General features: G+C 29.9%; 1 long non-coding RNA gene across 1 annotated transcript; it reads left to right on the top strand.

Annotated features, from left to right (window-relative positions):
• Positions 1–768: 768 nt before the first annotated feature.
• LOC126898388 (uncharacterized) lies at positions 769–2,181 on the top strand. Its single transcript, XR_007702242.1, has 3 exons — positions 769–845; positions 934–1,095; positions 2,111–2,181. It is a non-coding gene; the product is annotated as an uncharacterized LOC126898388 (long non-coding RNA).
• The last annotated feature ends 7,330 nt before the right edge of the window (positions 2,182–9,511 follow it).

Raw genomic sequence — 9,511 nt, 5'->3', positions numbered from 1 at the left:
CAAACCTAACCGCACTAACTATTATGAAGCAAAATCCTACAGACCAATAAGTCTTACTTCTTTTCTTCTTAAGACTATGGAGAAACTTATTGATAGGTNTATGAGAATGCTGACTTTCTAGCCAGGAAAGGAGCAGAGAACACCTATGTTGGACCAGAACCAGTGGTAGGGCTCACTGAGCAATCGCTCAAAGCGTTACCCAAGAATTGGTGCAGAGAACAACACAGGAAAATCTGGAAGTACTTGGTAGTACCTAGACAATCTAAAATGTTTATCAAGACCCCTGGTTTATTGCNCAAAATGATTATCAAGACCCTGGGTTATTGCTGGGTGATCTTAATAGCATGACTAGACATCAAATAAGCACCTTGACTGGTCTACTGACAGGACATGGTCACCTGCTGAAGCATCTTAACGCAATGGGGGTATTGGAATCACCATTGTGCAGGAAGTGTGGAGTAGAAGAGGAAGACTCATTTCACATCATATGCGAATGTGAAGCCTTGTCCACACTAAGATCAAACTACTTGAATAAACCATTTCCTGAAAAAGAGGATATTAAAAACCTAAAACCCAGAGAGATACTTAATTTCGCCAGAAAGACAGGACTCTTTGGTCATCTTTAGAGGTGACTTTATGGTTGGTAATGTATTAACACTTTGGTGATAACACTTAGGTGGGTAAACNGGTAAACCGAATCAAGACAATTTGGTATGAGGTGCGCACAATGGACCAACAGGTTTGAGTGCATGGACATTATGTCCACCTCAATAATAACTAAAAACTAAAAAACTAGGGGACGACAGCTTTTACCTACGCTGATTGGTGAATTCTTGCTTGTCAAAGTAAGTTCTCTACTTTGTTTAGGAATTTTTTTGGGTCTTCTTCTTTACTACCATTATAGTCGGGAAAAGAATCTCATACATTTTTCAGGTCAATATGCGGCATAAGGACCGAGTGATGGAGATTTGGGGAGTGAAGATCCAACAGTGGGAATGATCTTTGCGTTGGTTCTTATCGCACGGATTTTGTGGCCTGTTCGAAAGCACGGTTCTTTGTGGCGCATTCGTTTGAACGAGGTATACTTATTGTTGGGTAAGTAGGTAGAGCTGTACTACTGAACAATAAATTTGTTGGGTGTTGCATATTAACCGTTTCGTGATTAAGCCTTGTCGCTTCTTGTGACTCGATTAGTGTTAATCGGTTAAATAAGTCGGCGTGATGCTCATGGCTTATATCGGGTAGTATGTTATTGTTAACATTGGTGAAGGGGGTACTGTGTGGTTTTGGTTTGTCACCAACGTTTTCATCGCACCCTCCATACGATCGATTAAGTCGACAACGCGGCTCTGATCCATAATGAAACGGGACATGGTCGTCCCGAGCTCCGTTAGACGTAAATCAACTAATCCGGCATGCGTAGTATCGCGTAAATTTTGGCGAATTGCCCTAATTTGTTCGCTTGCATTTCAGATATTATTGACATAATGTAGGTCGTCAGGGTACAGCGGGAGTGAGCATGCGCTAGTTACGAAAACTGATAGTGTCGATTTATTTTGTGTGTGACTTAATTCGTGAGGGATTAACGAAGTTTTTGCGTTATTTTTCAAGTTAATGGGTTCGTTATTAAACAAAAGCGTGTCGAGTGTAATGTGCGCTAATTGTTCCTCTACAGTACGATTTGTCGTTAATCCGCGCACTAGCTCACTGTGCTGCGCTGATATTTCGACGGTTAAAGAGCATCGAGAGGGTAGACGGATTAAAGACGGGTTTTTGCCTGCAATAAGCATGTTTCCTTTTAATATTATTAAAAGTTCGTTTTGCGAAACAACGGTTGGTAGAGAATGAAAACCGCATTCGCGAATTAGCTTGCACTTCGTCATATCAAAAATAGTTTTGGTGGTCTTGTTAAGAGCGTAATTTAGTCGTACGAGTATATATATAGATAGAATTAAAAAAAGCTATTACTTACCAGGTGCGATTCTTTACGGGGAGCCAATTTTGACACGGTTAATTCCAGTGTCAATAATTATAAGATCACTGAACCATTTTAATTATTAAATTTACACTTAATCGTTATTTGACTAACTCGCATTATCTATTAATGCAGGCCTCCCTAATTTGTAAGTGATTTGGTCAGAACAGTCAATTTTTTCTTACAAAATAGCATTGATTTCCAGATGACGAGGTAAGCAATAAAATTAGCTTAAATTAACTTAATTAAATTTATGGTAATTTAAATATAATATTAATATTTTTATCAATATATTATATTAAAATATAAAATATTAATGAATATGTTTATTTCATATTTAATATTATAACTTCTCTGAAAATTTAATTAAGAATTATCATTTTTATGTTACTATTTATACAAATAAGTGATGAATGTTAATGTATAAATTTTGAAGATTTAAATTCGTAATAGTATATTAGTTATTGATTTTATTAGAAAATTTTTACTACGTTAAGCGATATTAAAGTAGTTTAGTAATTTTTGTTTTCTTCTGAGTGTATGACGTAATACAGAAATCTTACTTTAAAATGTATGTTATTTAGTAGAGCTATAAATACTTATCTAAATACCATTGAAGCAAATATAAGTTCAAAGATTAATATTTACATTTTAAGAGTTATAAAATGAAATTAAAATCAGTAAATTTTTTCAGTAAGTTATGTTTTATTATTAAAACATTTTTTTAAAAATGCTAACCCTATACGTTAACTGTTTATCACTCTTTTATATTGTCAATTGTACCAGCACAGATGAAAAACTCAAAGAATTAAACATCCTTGTGGATAATGATGTTTGGTCAGAGTTTGAAAATAGTGCACTACCCATTGATAATAGCCTCGGAAAGAGCCAAAAAATACCATTCAGTGAATTATTTTCTAGATCAAATGGTGCAGTTTTTACCAATGAAAATTATTTAATTAAAAGTAAACATTTCCATACTATGTTGAGTTGTAATTTTGCTGTTGCTTTTGAATATCTCACTAATTTGATGAAAGATTTATGGATGGAATGTGGAAAATGTATTCCAGAACCTAAAAAAAAAGAAAATCGTTCCAGTGAAGAATCCGGTTATGAAGATAACTGCAAAGAGAATTTAGTGAATATTTTACATGAGAAATTTGAAACATTTTCGAAATCTATAGAAAATGAAAATAATGCCATTAAAGAATTTGACGATGAAATATATTGCAAACCAAATTTAGAGAATGTTTTATGTGAGAAATTTGAAATAACTTCGAAACCTGAAGAAAAAGAAAATCGTTCCAGTGAAGAATCCAACGATGAAGATATCTGCAAAGAGAATTTAGTGAATATTTCACATGAGAAATTTGAAACATTTTCGATACCTAAAGAAAATGAAAATAATGCCATTAAAGAATTTGACGATGAAATATATTGCAAAGAGAATTTAGAGAATGTTTTATGTGAGAAATTTGAAATATTTTCGAAACCTGACGAAAAAGAAAATGGTTCTAGTGAAGAATCTGATGATAAAGAATACTGCAATGATTTAATTATGCTAGTGCGACAAGCGCTTTCATATTTTACACAACTTTCTGATACTGAAGAAAAAAAAAGCATTCTACCAGCTTTAGATATCGTGACACAATTTGCAAACAATGAATTATCAATTGATAGTATATATGAAAATGTTTTAAAAATGAAAACTATTTTAAATTATTTTATAAAAAATAATTGTTGGTTTAATGAAAATCGTAAAGATTTCATGCTAGACTCTCTTAATTGCATTATTATATCCAATCATCATTATGATAATCCTATAAGACGACTTACAGCACAAATACAGACTTTATACGAATCTTTCATATTTAGGACTAAGTTATTAGGTTTTAAAAATATGTAATTTATTTTAAGTATTTTAACAAATAATTTTATCATTATATTGATTATTAAATATATTTTAAATACCTCAGTCATTATAATTAATAAAGTTAAATAATTTAATTTAATGAAAATCGTCCAGGACCCATGATAAAAAACGTTGATGACATTAAAAGAGAAAGTTGGTGACTCGTTCTGATTTTCAACATTATCTCGCAGTACAAATAAAATAATTAAACGTATATTTCAAAAAAAAAATTATTGATTTAGGTTTTAAAAATGTTAAATAATATATATTCAATATTCAATGTTAAAATATTTTAACGAATAATTGAATCATTATATTGGCTATTAAATTTGTTTTATGTCTCCTAATCATTATAATTCTTAAAGTTAAATAATGTAATTTATGATTGTAAGACTAGTACAAAGTCAATTATTCTTTGTTGTTTATTCTTTTATCGCACATATTTTGTTGTAACAAAATTTTAGATTTATTACATATAATTATGATTTTTACCTAATATTTACAATTTGTTGAAAGTAATTAAACATATATACTTGTTTAAAAAATAAAATTAATATTTTTTCATTAATATCAATTTTGAATCTAAAGTAAATTAGATGTAAATGATCCACCCAATGTTCATAACAAATTATATAAATAAAACTAATAAATTTTGAAATTGTACGCCTTGGCATAGGAAAATCAGTTATATATGGTTTAGGATAGTTATCTTTAAGCCAATTACAAGTTATACAAATGAGGGGATTGCTCAAACAAAATATATCGAGGGCGAATATTCCCCTAATTATTTTTCAATCCTTAAATTGGTTAGATGATTATTTCTGACTCTCTCCATTTATTTCTGTCACTTATAATCATCTTCAGCTCCCAGTATATTCCTGTTCCGATATCTTCTATCACCTGCTTCAGAAATAGAGTTTTAGGCTCTCCACTTCCAGGTTTTCCTTCGATTGTTGTCTCTATTTTTGTTAGTTATCTAAGGACTATTCCTTATTACGTGTCTAATCTATGTTTTTTTTTTCAATCTTAGCGTACTTAATATTGATTTTTGTGTATTCATCATCATCTATTGAAAGCAATGCCTTTTCGTTGAAGCCACTCATTTCTGTTTGATGTCACATTCATCAGTGAAACAAAAGACGTACAGTTCATGAGTTCCAGAATATTTTTAAAATATTGTTTCTTTGGGCGTCCTTTTGGTTTCTTACCAGTTATTATTCCAACGGAGATGTTGATTTTAAAGTCATCCTGTCGGATGACATATCCGATTATCTTTATTTTTTTTGATTCAATCACTTTCAATAGCCTTCTTTATTCTCGTACTTCTTCTAACACTTGCTAGTTTCTTTTCTTGTTTATCCATTTTGTCTTTGTCATTTTTCTCCATATCCATATCTCTAATGCTTCTAGTTTTCTTCTGATTATTTCTCGTCAATTGTCCATGTTTCACTGCCATATAAAAGCACACTCCAGACAAATGTTTAAAAAATCTTTTACATGTGCCAATGCTTAGATGATTATTGGTTAGAAGCTGATTTTTGTTTTTGAATGATTGCTTTGCCAATGCTATTATTTTTTTAATGTCTTGATTTGATTTGCTATTGGAAGCTATGATACTTCCAAGGTAGCAGAATTCTCGGATTTAAGGAATTGTGTATTGTTTATTTTGTTGCGTCTTACGTCGCAAAAACAAAAAAAAAAAAAGAAACAACAAAAAAGAATGTAGTCGACACTGGTTGTTTATAAAGGAAAAAAACCGTTTATTGATTTTTGTAATTACCAAAAAGATAAAAACAAGCGGAGCGTACACAAATATGTAAATTAAAACTATTGAAAACAAAGAAACCCGCTGAAGTTGCCGAAGTAACGTGTCGATCCGTGTGATATACTCGAAGACGGTACGCACACGTTGGTGTCACAAAGATGACTTCTTCGACGTATTATTGCGGCGGGTATTCGATGCTGGGCATTTATTGGACTTTAAACCACGACATTAACGTGTGTGTGTGTCGGTCCGGTTTACAGTGGAGAGGTGGCTGAGAAGGAGCTGACACGACCGCGGGGTGTCAAACGTGTGACAACGCCGTGACCGTGTCAATTTATATATTATAAATTTTAATATATAAATTGATCTAAGTGCATTTTACTTATAAGCATTGTTTTTGTTTTCATGAAATTTACTTTCATTTTAAAATTATCAAGTGCATTTGATAGAATTTTTAGCATTTTATTAATTTCGTGTCCAGACTCTGCTAAGATATTTATTTATTTATGTAAAATATACGGATGTTACCCCTTTAACAATTAGAATATTTATAAGTACAGTAAAAATCATTAATAAAATAAACAGTTACAAAAAAAAGAAATAATAATGACATGTTTGTAGTGAATAAAAAATATAATAAAATATAATAATAATAAGTTATACAAGAGAATTTTAATTTAAATTTAAAGCCAAATAACACATTCTGTCTGAATACAAAACGCGACATAGAAAAAAAATCGATATGATCCATAATACTGTTAGCCAAAGATAGAGCTCTTGCGAAAAACGAGGAGGAAGTATAAATATTTTTAAGAAGAGAAATATGAAAAAAATTTGATTTTCTTAATACGTGAGTATACACATTAAAACCAATGTGAAATAATAATTCCGGAGAATAAATAAGACCATTTAATAAGTCATATAGGAACATTATATCCGCAACATTTCTCCTCAAATCACAAGACACGATCCCCAATTGGGAAATCTGCAACTTGTATGATTCTCTTGAGATGGGTATATGTAATTTAAAACATAATAATTTTAAAAACTTATACTGAACATTTTCAATTCGACTGGTATATGATATATAGTGTGGTGACCAAACAATTGATCCATACTCAAGATAAGATCTAACCAAGGAAAAATATAAAGTTTTTAAGGCATTAGTATTTTCAAAATTTATCGTGCTTCTATTAATAAAACCAAGCATCTTAAAAGCTTTCTTAATAAAGGTGTTAATATGGGTGGAAAAATCCAAATTAAAATTTAAGATTATCCCTAAGTCTCTGATAGAAGAAACTATTGTAACTATATTACTATCAATCAAATAATTATAGGTGATTATATTATTTATTCGGGAAAACTTGATCACACTACACTTATTTATATTTAATGGAAGGTGATTAGCACGACTCTATTCAACAAATTTATCTAAATTTGACTGAAATTTTATTGCATCTTTTGGTAATTTAATAACTAAAAATAATTTCACATCATCAGCAATAATAAAATATTAACTGAGCTAAAAAAAATAGATGGTAAATCATTTATAAATAGAATGAATAAGAGGGGACCTAAGTGCGACTCTTGTGGTACACCAGAAGTAACCAAAAATTCATTAGAAATAAAACTATTAATTTTAACCACCTGGGTACGAGAACATGTACCATGAATACCAACACAAGATAATTTATGTAATAGAATATTGTGGTTTACTTTATCAAACGCTTTCTGAAAGTCTGTATAAATAGTGTCCAATTGAACACGTTTATTTAAATCCGAAAGGATTTTCTCCTGAAAAAGTAGAATATTTGTAGAAACTGACATTTTGGGTCTGAAACCATGTTGGTTATTAGAAACGAAGGGAGCATAATTAAAGACAATTTTTTTGTAATTAGTGCTTCAAACATTTTCGGAATTATGGACATTTTGGAAATTGGCCTATAACTTTATGTTATAACATTATGTTTATCTCCAGATTTATATACTGGTGTTACAAATGACCTTTTCCAAATGTTAGGGAAATAACTCAAGCTTAATGATTTAATAAAAATCATATGAAGCGGTCGAGCAAGAACCGAGCTACAATTTTTTAAAAATATAGGTGGAATACCATCAGGTCCAGTACCAGCATGAGCATTTAAAGAATTTAAATAATCAACAATTTCATTCAGATAGATAGTCCAGGAGTGCAAATTCAAATAATTATCAGATCCACCAGAAGGGAGAGGATCAAGTCCATTAAAGAGCGGAAGATCTTTGGTATAGACACTTGAAAAATAGTTTGCAAATAATTGAGTTGTTTCTAAAATATTAGTAGAAGATGAGTTATGGTAATTTACACAGTCCGGAACAGAATTATTAGACTTCTTTAGAGAGTTAATGTAATTCCAAAAAGGTTTGATATTTGTTTGAATACTGTTTTCAATATTGGAAATATATTGAGCATGGCATATATTAATAAGATGTTTACATTTTTTTCTTAAAATAGAGAAATCATAAGTATCAAAAGGGAATAATTTAAATTTTTTATGGGCACATTTTTTTTTTAATTATACAATCTCTGAGTTCAGAATTTGCCCATATAAGTGTATATTTATTATATATTTTTGTTTTGGGCACAAATAAATCAAAAGAGTGATAAATAATTTCATAAAANTAAAAGAGAGATAAATATTTTCATAAAATTTTTCAATAAGCAATTCAAAAGATAAATTATAATTCAGATTAAGATCAAAATCAAAATCAATACTCTGAAGAAAATGAGAAATGTCATCAAAGTTACAGTTTTTAAAGTTATAAACTAATGGAGATTCAAAATGTTCATTACCCAATGAATGATTAAATTGTATTATAAAATCTAATGGTGGATGATAATTATCAATTATAGGAACAAGAGATTTAGACGAATGTAAACTATTTGTAAGTTCAATATCAGCACTAATCAATATGCAATCAAGAGTTCGACCACTACACTTAATTATATGGTTTACTTGTTTCAAATTTAAGACATTTATATAACAGTTAAAAATTAGAGAACCTGTAATATGATCTTGAGTGATTGGATCAATAGACCAGTCAAACTGATTTAAAATAAAATCACCAGTTATAACATAATTATAATTGGGGTACATTAGATAAATAGACTCTATGACCTCACAGTGCTTAGAATATACATCACAAGAACTGCCTGGTGAAATATAAATACAACCTAAAATTATATTAACATTATTTAAACTAATTTTCAAAAAAATTTGTTCAATACCCATAACACTAGAGACATTTAATACGTCAAAACTAATTTTTTTATTTACTGCAATTAGTACACCACCAACTCGTTTTTTCCCATAGGACAAATTATTACAATCATTAAGATATAAATTATAATTAGTGAAAACAAGTTCAGAATCAAAAACATTTTCATTAAGCCAAGTTTCAGTTAAACATATTATATCATAATTAACATTCAACCATGCTTTGCGTAAAAAAGGGATCTTTGTTAAAAGACCACGGACATTTTGATAGAAAATTTTAATTATAAAAAATTTCCAGCACGGGCATTAAAACGGTTATCTTTAGTCACGATGGTAGGAGTTCCTCTTATGTATTTAATGATAAAATTAATTTCACCATTTGATCTACGAGACTCTNAAAATTAATTTCACCATTTGATCTACGAGACTCTAGTTAATCACGAAGTTTTTTCATATAGTTTCTCTGATAAAGAGTGCGATCCGAACTGATACCAATAGTAGAAGGTGGTTGTAATGATAACAACTTTTAGCTTCGATGCGAAGCTGAGAAGGTATTAATTTTACCATGATGTGTTTATTTTTTTTTTTATTTTTTTTATTTTTTT

This window comes from Daktulosphaira vitifoliae, unplaced genomic scaffold, assembly GCF_025091365.1.
Source record: "Daktulosphaira vitifoliae isolate Bord-2020 unplaced genomic scaffold, ASM2509136v1 Scaffold_2, whole genome shotgun sequence".
NCBI classification, from domain to species: Eukaryota; Metazoa; Arthropoda; class Insecta; order Hemiptera; family Phylloxeridae; genus Daktulosphaira; species Daktulosphaira vitifoliae.
Note: the sequence above shows the minus strand (reverse complement) of the source record. Positions and strands in the feature narration are given on the sequence as shown.